Consider the following 9901-nt stretch of genomic DNA (forward strand, 5'->3'; position numbering starts at 1 on the left):
GGGAGAGAGAGAGAGAGAAAATACCTGTCCAGTAACCACACGGTATGAAAAAGAACCACACGGTTCAATCTCACATGAGATTGAACAGAACAGAGCAAACACGAGCCAATAGCTCTAAGGGTCCAGGTCTGAAGCAGGAACCTGTGGTGGGCAGGATTCTGTTGGCTCCCACGAGGTGTCTTAGATGGGCTAATGTTTATAGTCACAGTCACGAAACAGACAGACAAAAAAACAAACAAAAAAGTGTCAATGAATAACATAGAGACACTTATGCCCATGCGAATTCCCCATTTTATAGGAGGAAGGTCAGGCATTAGATTGTTTGCATCAAATTAAAAGTATAACCAAAACTTATAAATAGAAGAGGAAAGGGGAGAAGGAAAAAAACCTCTGGGATCAGCGAGATTCTTCTCTTTGGATAAGTTGCTTGGCAGGACGTTGTCAAAGAGGTCACTCTGGGCAGTCTTCTCTGGACCCTGTTGACTAGGTCAGCAGAGAAAACCATTACAGTTATTGGGAGACTTTAAAAATATTGAATGTTGAGCTTTCGAACGTATGCAATAGAATATCTCTGTGTACTGCCCACAGTGCCCCCCTGTTGTCCTTCCCCTTAGTTATGTCGGGAGGGCACTGCTCCCTTTATTAGTTAGACTACCATAGAGAGATGTATAGAAAGATTGCTGTGTTGGCAAGTAAATGAAGAAAGGGACATTGAAAGACTGGAAAATAAAATGGAATATGATTCAGTGCCACTTCTGTGGAGGGCAAACTTGAAGGATTTACCAACATTAGAAGCACAGAAACACTAAAGGTAGCACTTGCACTTGCAGTTCTCTACGCTCTGGAAACACCTGCACGAGTGGTCAGAGGTGTGTGTACAATAATGATGGTTGCAGCCTATTCGTCATCGTGAAGCCATGAAACCAAATAATACAGAACCATGCAAGAAATGCCTTTGTCAGAAACAATGCAGAGGAGAATTATGATGATGAGTTCACCGATAACATCATTCACAGAACAAGTACTAACGTTCACAGATGAAAACTTTGAGGCACATAAAAAACAACTTTCTTGTTCAAGTCTATAGACTTTGGCAGAATAAAGACTTTATCCCACCAGACTGTGGCTTCCTCGGTCTCTTTCAGAAGGTCGTGAGTTAGGCGAGTATGGAGTCCAGTAGAGACGATAGACAATAGAGCTGGGAAGGCGGGGTGGCCCGAGACTGTCAGCAGTCGTGAGGTGGATAGGACCCCGAATGCAGTTCGGTAAAGTTTGTGTGAGCCGATGTACAGGTAATAATCAGCATGGAACACCTGGAATGGTATTCAGCACGGAAAATCCTGAATGGGTTCTGAAAAAAAAAACAGAAGTCGAACAAAACTCTCCCACCGTCCCTGGGTGGGCTCGAACCACCAACCTTTCGGTTAACAGCCGAACGCGCTAACCGATTGCGCCACAGAGACAACAGCGCGCGAGTCTTCTGGACTCTCTTTGCAGTAGACACTTACTAATTCCCAGGGTGTGCCGCCTGCCCCGCAGGAGCACCGTGCCAGTTCCAAAGCCTCGGAAAAACGGAACGTTTAGAGCGATGAATGATGTTCTTTATCCTGTTTGAAACTGGTGCCTTAGGTGCCTTATCCGAAACCAAAAGGGCAGCAGAATGGCCTGACCCCGCCTTGCCCCTTACCCGCCTCAGATGCCAGCGCCCCCAGAGACACCCGGAGCCCGGGCCGGGACCCTCCGGGCCTGAACCCAATGGGGTCCAAGGATAGCTGAACACCCGGTGGGCATCCATGACGGCTCTTCCGGTTTTCTCGCCGACACCCATTGAATGAGAGTTTGCCCACCCTTCCGAGAGGCCTCCGGGGGCCGGTGTGGTGCTTTGGTTTCCTGTGTCCATCACGCGATTTCCACAACGGCAGCGGTCGCCGTGATGGTCGCCCCTGCGTCCCCACGCCCAGAACAGGGTCTGGCACTCACCAGGACGCTCTTAGCACTTGGATGAATACATTGTCGTCTTTAGCCCTTGGTCCCATGAAGACCCCTGAGAATGGAAATAAGGAAACGTTTTCGAAGTGAACATTCCTTTTCTAAAAGCCTTTATTCTGCTTATTTGATTTCGCAGCATCCCGTGGGGCGGGCAACGGAAAGGCCTACAGGTCCCCGTCTGCGCGGTGCAGCTCCCCGCGCCCAGCTAGCTGAGCAGGCTGCGTTCTGTGGGGTCGATCCTGGGAGCGGGGAACCGGCGGGAAGGGAAAACCGACGGGGGAAGGCGGGTTTGGTGACGTGGGCATTGAGATCTCCCATGAGGCTGGTGCGGGGATCCCAGAGAGATGAGCCTTGTTTCTGTCAGAGAGTGGGGAAGGAGGGAAAGAGAGAGTGGGGAAGGAGGGAAAGAGCTGGCGTTGGAGAGAAAGCGGGAGGCAAGAGGAGAGGGAGGGAAGGAGGGAGGAAGGGGAAGGGAGGGGAAGAATAAACGAATTTGTGCTTCCACCCCTCCCTCGCTCCCTCTCTTGCCCTCTCTCTCCTTCTTGCTCTTCTTCCCACCCCTCCAGCTGAGAAATCCTGATACACCCACATCTGAGAAGAAAGACCCAACTCATCTGTGCTCTCGGGCGCACAGGCTCTGGGTTGTAAAAATGGTTCTCCCCTTGCGTGGCCTTGAACAAATAAAGTTTCTGTGCCTCCCTTCTTTCTTCTGTAAAATGGGACCAATGAGAGCATTCTACTTCATTCTGTTGTTGCCTGGGTTTAGTAACTGCTGGGTCAATAACGTCACAAGCAGTGAAATCATAAATACTATGGTCATGATCCTCTGACTCTTTTGACAACCCCTACCCTTATTTATTTCACCTTAAATTAGTTTGCTTCTTCTAGAAATTTCTGTAAACGGCATCAAAGCATGGGCTCCTGTGATTGCTCTTCCGGTTTGCTCCGCTGTCGCCGGGCCGCCCTTCATCGCCAGTTCTCTGCTTGCGGGACCGGGACCGACGCGCGGGCTGGAGGAAACGGGAAGAACCTGCGGCGGTGAGAAAATGAGCGTTTGCCCACCCTTTGGAGAGGCCTCTGGGGCCGGTGGGGTCCTCCGCTTCCTTCTTCGGTTTCCTGCGTCCATCAAGGGAGCTCCACCAGGTCAGGGGTCTGGTGATGGTCGCTCTTGCGTCGCCTCGCCGCGAGCAACTTGAGCGCCGCCTCACTCAGTCTCCCAAAGACCCGCAAAGAGGCCTGACCAGAGAGAAAGGCATTCGTGCTTCTCGCGATGGTGGAAAATATTCCCACATCTTCCTCGCAGACTGTGGAAACCTCCCAGACTGTGCGATGTCTGGTGGCATTCTTCACGTGCAAAGGAAGGAGGAGCGCTAGCGACAGAAGGCGGCGGCGGCGCGGAAGGACAGGACGGATCGGAAGGTGAAGGGGCGGCGCGAGGGGGTGAGGAGAAAGCGAGCGAGGAACGAGGGGAGAGGAGAGCGAGGGAGAGCAATAGAAAGGGAGGGGGGAGGGGGCGAGGGGGAGGGAGAGGGGAGAGGCCTTGGAGGAGCGGGAGGAGCGGGAGGAGGAAGAAGAGTTACATTCCCAGGGCAGTTCTGCTCACTGGCCCCCGACACACGGCAGCTCCCACCATCACCACATCCCCACCTCTCACCTTGGGCTCTCAGTCCCAACACGCACGCTTTGGTCCCTCGAAGACCGCCCCTCCACCCGTCGCGGTTCTAACCTCATTGGATTTCTCTGCCCCTTGTCAGAGCCCGGCTCTCCGGGTCTCCCGGCCATTCTGTGATCCCTCAACGTCCTTTCCACGGATTTCTTTTCTTCCTGTATCAGCCAGAGTCCCCTTCTGGTCCTTGCACTCATAAACCTTGACTGATCTTGAAGTTCTCCTGGAGGAGCGCTTCGTGTTGTTTGTTGCCGCTCAACTTCTTGATTTTCCAGAAGGAAGTTTCATCTTCTCCTCAGCCCGGTGCTGTGAACTTCCTCCTGGTAACAAGGGCCTCCTTCCCCCTTGAGTCAACTCTTGTCCAGTCCCTGGGACGTCTCTCAGCAACACTGGGCATCTTTCTGACTCTGTTTATTGGCCGACAGCTTTTTGAATGCGAATTTTTCTGTTCTGTGTATTGGATAAGGGAAGAAATGGCTTTGGGAGAAAATGAAGAAGTAAAGGGGAAATGAAATAACGCAGATTATTTTTTTTTTTCACACACACACACTGTATTTTATTTTTACAAGAGATAAATAGACTGACACCAAGCATTGTACATGGATGACCACAACAAAAGCAACAATGATTGCAATTACCAAACATGAAACACACTCATACTATGTCATAATATTGACATTCAGTCCAGTAATCCTCCACTGTAACAGCTCCTTTACTTTGCAGTGAAAATTGATTTGTATATTCTTTGCCTCTGAGTCCTTGTGGGATTTTTTTTTTCTTTAATATTTATAATGCAAATTGGTTTATTATTTGTAAGTATAAAGCAATGCTCAAAGAGCACCACTAAATTACATATAACAAGACCAACAGTTGAGGACATGCCAGTTTCAGCAAATCCAATTGCAAGCAATTTTTATGAACTCTTGCTGATTTACACTCTGTTATAATTATTTTCTTTATCTATAGAATAAGAACAGTAAAGTTATTTTTAATTTGCTAAATAAAAAGACAAATAAAGTGCAAACCCCAATTATTTTCTTGACTATTGTCTACATTTGTTGCTCTCATAAATTTTTCATCAGTTGAGATTGTCTTATTTATTAATTTTGTATTTGTTTACATTCTGCTTTTACCAACTGGAATGTAAACTAACAGGTCAGTTTTCTGCTCTCTTTAACAGAGTGTCTCTAGCATCTACTACAACTTTGACACATATTATACACCTCATAAATGTTTTTAGAATAGAACAGTGGATAATGAATTATACTATATTCTGGATACATAAAACATTTTTTCATTAAATAAACATGTATTTGCACCTATTAGATGGAAAGTACTCTTATGAAAAATTTTGTTATCTTGCAATAGACATGCAGAAAAAAATATCAGATATATAGGCTTAGTTTTCAACCATACTGAGACTTTTTTTTTTTTTTTTTTTCACACACACACACTGTATTTTATTTTTACAAGAGGTAAATCGACTGACACCAAGCATTGTACATGGATGACCACAACAAAAGCAACAATGATTGCAATTACCAAACATGAAACACACTCATACTATGTCATAGTATTGACATTCAGTCCAGTAATCCTCCACTGTAACAACAGCTCCTTTACTTTGCAGTGAAAATTGATTTGTATATTCTTTGCCTCTGAGTCCTTGTGGAATTTTTTTTTTTTTTTAATTCAGACAGAAAGTCACAAAAATTATACTCATCCTCATCAGTTCACTCAGTCCCATGTAATTAATGTGTTTTTTCATCTTGATCTTTTGTTAGCACTTTTATGAGTTCATCAGTTTTTCATTAGAGTTCTGAAAATGCTTATTCATTCAGTTCAGCAGTACAGTCAGTTACCAGAAACCTGTACTTGTCAGAGTCTTTTCCATGAATTTCTTAAAGATGAAACCCTTTTATAGGAACATATTTGCAAAAGCATCAGAGTACACCCAGAACTGTCTGTAAATGACAAAAGACTTAAAAATGACCACAGTTAAAGATTTGATGAAAGTTCATAATAATGCAGTTGACAAGAAAATTAGTTATTTCTGAGATATACATTTTAAGGTAATAACTAGGATTATGACTTATAACATCATACCAGAACATATAAGATTTTTAGAAATTTCATGTAATGTCTGAAACATTTATATTAACATATTTCCAAACAAATAACCCAATGAAAGTTTAGTATTAGTTGTTTTTTTGTTTGTTTGTTTGTTTTATACTGCAGGTTCTTATTAGGCATCAGTTTTATACACGTCAGTGTATACATGTCAATCCCAATCGCCCAATTCAGCACACCACCATCCCCACCCCACCGCAGTTTTCCCCCCTTGGTGTCCATATGTCCGTTCTCTACATCTGTGTCTCAACTTCTGCCCTGCAAACCGGCTCATCTGTACCATTTTTCTAGGTTCCACATACATGCGTTAATATACGATATTTGTTTTTCTCTTTCTGACTTACTTCACTCTGTATGACAGTCTCTAGATCCATCCACGTCTCAACAAATGACTCAATTCCGTTCCTTTTTATGGCTGAGTAATATTCCATTGTATATATGTACCACATCTTCTTTATCCATTCGTCTGTTGATGGGCATTTAGGTTGCTTCCATGACCTGGCTATTGTAAATAGTGCTGCAATGAACATTCGGGTGCATGTGTCTTTTTGAATTACGGTTTTCTCTGGGTATATGCCCAGTAGTGGGATTGCTGGGTCATATGGTAATTCTATTTTTAGTTTTTTAAGGAACCTCCATATTGTTCTCCATAGTGGCTGTATCAATTTACATTCCCACCAACAGTGCAAGAGGGCTCCCTTTTCTCCACACCCTCTCCAGCATTTGCTGTTTGTAGATTTTCTGATGATGCCCATTCTAACTGGTGTGAGGTGATACCTCATTGTAGTTTTGATTTGCATTTCTCTAATAATTAGTGATGTTGAGCAGCTTTTCATGTGCTTCGTGGCCGTCTGTATGTCTTCTTTGGAGAAATGTCTATTTAGGTCTTCTGCCCATTTTTGGATTGGGTTGTTTGTTTCTTTAATATTGAGCTGAATGAGCTGTTTATATATTTTGGAGATTAATCCTTTGTCCGTTGATTCGTTTGCAAATATTTTCTCCCATTCTGAGGGTTGTCTTTTCGTCTTGTTTATGGTTTCCTTTGCTGTGCAAAAGCTTTGAAGTTTCATGAGGTCCCATTTGTTTATTTTTGTTTTTATTTCCATTACTCTAGGAGGTGGATCAAAAAAGATCTTGCTGTGATTTATGTCAAAGAGTGTTCTTCCTATGTTTTCCTCTAAGAGTTTTATAGTGTCCAGTCTTACATTTAGGTCTCGAATCCATTTTGAGTTTATTTTTGTGTATGGTGTTAGGGAGTATTCTAATTTCATTCTTTTACATGTAGCTGTCCAGTTTTCCCAGCACCACTTATTGAAGAGACTGTCTTTTCTCCATTGTATATCTTTGCCTCCTTTGTCATAGATTAGTTGACCATAGGTGCGTGGGTTTATCTCTGGGCTTTCTGTCTTGTTCCATTGATCTATGTTTCTGTTTTTGTGCCAGTACCATATTGTCTTGATTACTGTAGCTTTGTAGTATAGTCTGAAGTCAGGGAGTCTCATTCCTCCCACTCCGTTTTTTTTTCCCTCAAGACTGCAGAAATACAAAACATCCTAAGAGACTACTACAAGCAACTTTATGCCAATAAAATGGACAACCTGGATGAAATGGACAAATTCTTAGAAAGGTATAACCTTCCAAGACTGAACCAGGAAGAAACAGAAAATATGAGCAGACCAATCACAAGTAATGAAATTGAAACTGTGATTAAAAATCTTCCAACAAACAAAAGTCCAGGACCAGATGGCTTCACAGGTGAATTCTATCAAACATTTAGAGAAGAGCTAACACCTATCCTTCTCAAACTCTTCCAAAAAATTGCAGAGGAAGGAACACTCCCAAACTCATTCTATGAGGCCACCGTCACCCTGATACCAAAACCAGACAAAGACACTACAAAAAAAGAAAATTACAGACCAATATCACTGATGAATATAGATGCAAAAATCCTCAACAAAATACTAGCAAACAGAATCCAACAACACATTAAAAGGATCATACACCACGATCAAGTGGGATTTATCCCAGGGATGCAAGGATTCTTCAATATACGCAAATCAATCAATGTGATACACCATATTAACAAATTGAAGAAGAAAAACCATATGATCATCTCAGTAGATGCAGAAAAAGCTTTAGACAAAATTCAACACCCATTTATGATAAAAACTCTCCAGAAAGTGGGCATAGAGGGAACCTACCTCAACATAATAAAGGCCATATATGACAAACCCACAGCAAACATCATTCTCAATGGTGAAAAACTGAAAGCATTTCCTCTAAGATCAGGAACGAGACAAGGATGTCCACTCTCACCACTATTATTCAACATAGTTCTGGAAGTCCTAGCCACAGCAATCAGAGAAGAAAAAGAAATAAAAGGAATACAAATTGGAAAAGAAGAAGTAAAACTGTCACTGTTTGCAGATGACATGATATTATACATAGAGAATCCTAAAACTGCCACCAGAAAACTGCTAGAGCTAATTAATGAATATGGTAAAGTTGCAGGATACAAAATTAATGCACAGAAATATCTTGCATTCCTATACACTAATGATGAAATAACGCAGATTATTGTTTTGAGACATAATGTGGATTTATACCTATTACACATGTAAATATTTAGTGTGGTGGTATTTTGTGTACATAAATACTGTAGACACTGTCAGACAACTTGGATACACATGCTCTATGACCCAGCAATGAGTGCTCTTGGGTACCCGGATATGTGTACACATTTTTTAAGCCGTGCAATTTCTGGGTCATGACATATTAAGAAATTGGAATGAAACTGACTTGACCAAGCTCTGAGGAAAGAGTCTGTGACTGCCCAAGTGTCAGAGCCCTGCCTTGTGGTCTCCACAGCATGTCGTTGACTTTGAGTCACCCCAGGTGAGCATGGCCTGGTTTGTCTCAGTGTTTGGTGTAAACGTTAATTTTTACTTGCACTGTAAATCTAACAAATCTACATTGGTTGTAAGAAAAACTTAGCCCCCCTTCATCAGAAGTGTATGAAGAAGAAAAGGAGAGGTGTGGGAAGCATGCAGTCTTAGCCGGAGGTAACTCCTGGAGGAGACAGTATGTCTCTCACAAAAAGCAAAGCCCTTACCTTGGAATGCACTCTTTTTCCCAGGCCTGAGGAATGTAAAAGAGATGAGCAAAGCTATCTCAAGCCAGGAGACCTCAGGGAACTGAGAGAGTCCTGGTGGTTCCTTATGGCTGGGGGCTGTGTGTGAGCCTGGTTAAGGGAAGATAATGTTCAAGGATAGTTGTTGTAAACTTGTTGACGTCAGTGGTAGTGACTGAACTGAGACGATAAGCAATTCCATGGGATTATTGTCTAATAATGAGTTCCTCTTCTGTCTATATAAGATTCAGTAAATTCTAAATAACGTGCCTAGCAACCATCAGTTGTCTTGGTCCTTCTGACCCCATGCTCGAGGTGCTATTCAGTCCCTTGCCCCTCTCCGTCGGGACCTGGAAGACCCCCTGCGGTGGCTGGACCGTCGCAGAGAGGTCTCCTGCCTCCCGTTCCCACTCCACTGCTGACACACTTTATATATTACACATAGGAGGCGGTGGCAGCTTTGGAGTGTCATCGGTGCTGTGTAGCCAAGGGACCCAGGAAGTCCCAAGTCCTGCCCTGACAATCGTCTGCCCTCTCTGGGCAATGGGAAAAGTGTGAAGGCAAAGAAAAGGAAAGTAACACTATTATTTGCAGAAATTTTACCTCAGGATGGGACACTCTGGCAAACTGAGGCAGAATATGTGGTTTATGATGGAGACTTTCAGGGGCTCTTCCCTGGCCCGAAGCCCAAAGTGGATTTTACCTCATTTTCTGAGGTGCAAGTGAACTGAGAGAAGTCAGCCAAAGGAGAGGAGCAGAGAGAAAGCAAGACGGATGACCACCCACGCGGGTCAACCGTATTCAAGTCTTGTCGGGACCGTAGAAGAAATGCCTTGGCATTATCGCTGGGAGGCATGGAGGCGAAATAAGTACTTACCCATCTTCGGTGGCATAGAGTAAGCACCTCTCGAGGAGGTTCCATGGTGTAATGGTGAGCACTCTGGACTCTGAATCCAGCGATCCGAGTTCAAATCTCGGTGGGACCT

At 43.8% G+C, this 9901-nt stretch overlaps 2 non-coding genes across 2 annotated transcripts; one reads left to right on the top strand and one right to left on the bottom strand.

Moving 5' to 3' along the window:
• Positions 1-1389: 1389 nt before the first annotated feature.
• Positions 1390-1463, bottom strand: TRNAN-GUU (transfer RNA asparagine (anticodon GUU)). Its single transcript has one exon. It is a non-coding gene; the product is annotated as a tRNA-Asn (tRNA).
• Positions 1464-9829: 8366 nt separating this feature from the next.
• Positions 9830-9901, top strand: TRNAQ-CUG (transfer RNA glutamine (anticodon CUG)). Its single transcript has one exon. It is a non-coding gene; the product is annotated as a tRNA-Gln (tRNA).

The sequence above is a fragment of the Balaenoptera ricei genome, unplaced genomic scaffold (genome assembly GCF_028023285.1).
Source record: "Balaenoptera ricei isolate mBalRic1 unplaced genomic scaffold, mBalRic1.hap2 scaffold_714, whole genome shotgun sequence".
In the NCBI taxonomy this organism is placed as follows: Eukaryota; Metazoa; Chordata; class Mammalia; order Artiodactyla; family Balaenopteridae; genus Balaenoptera; species Balaenoptera ricei.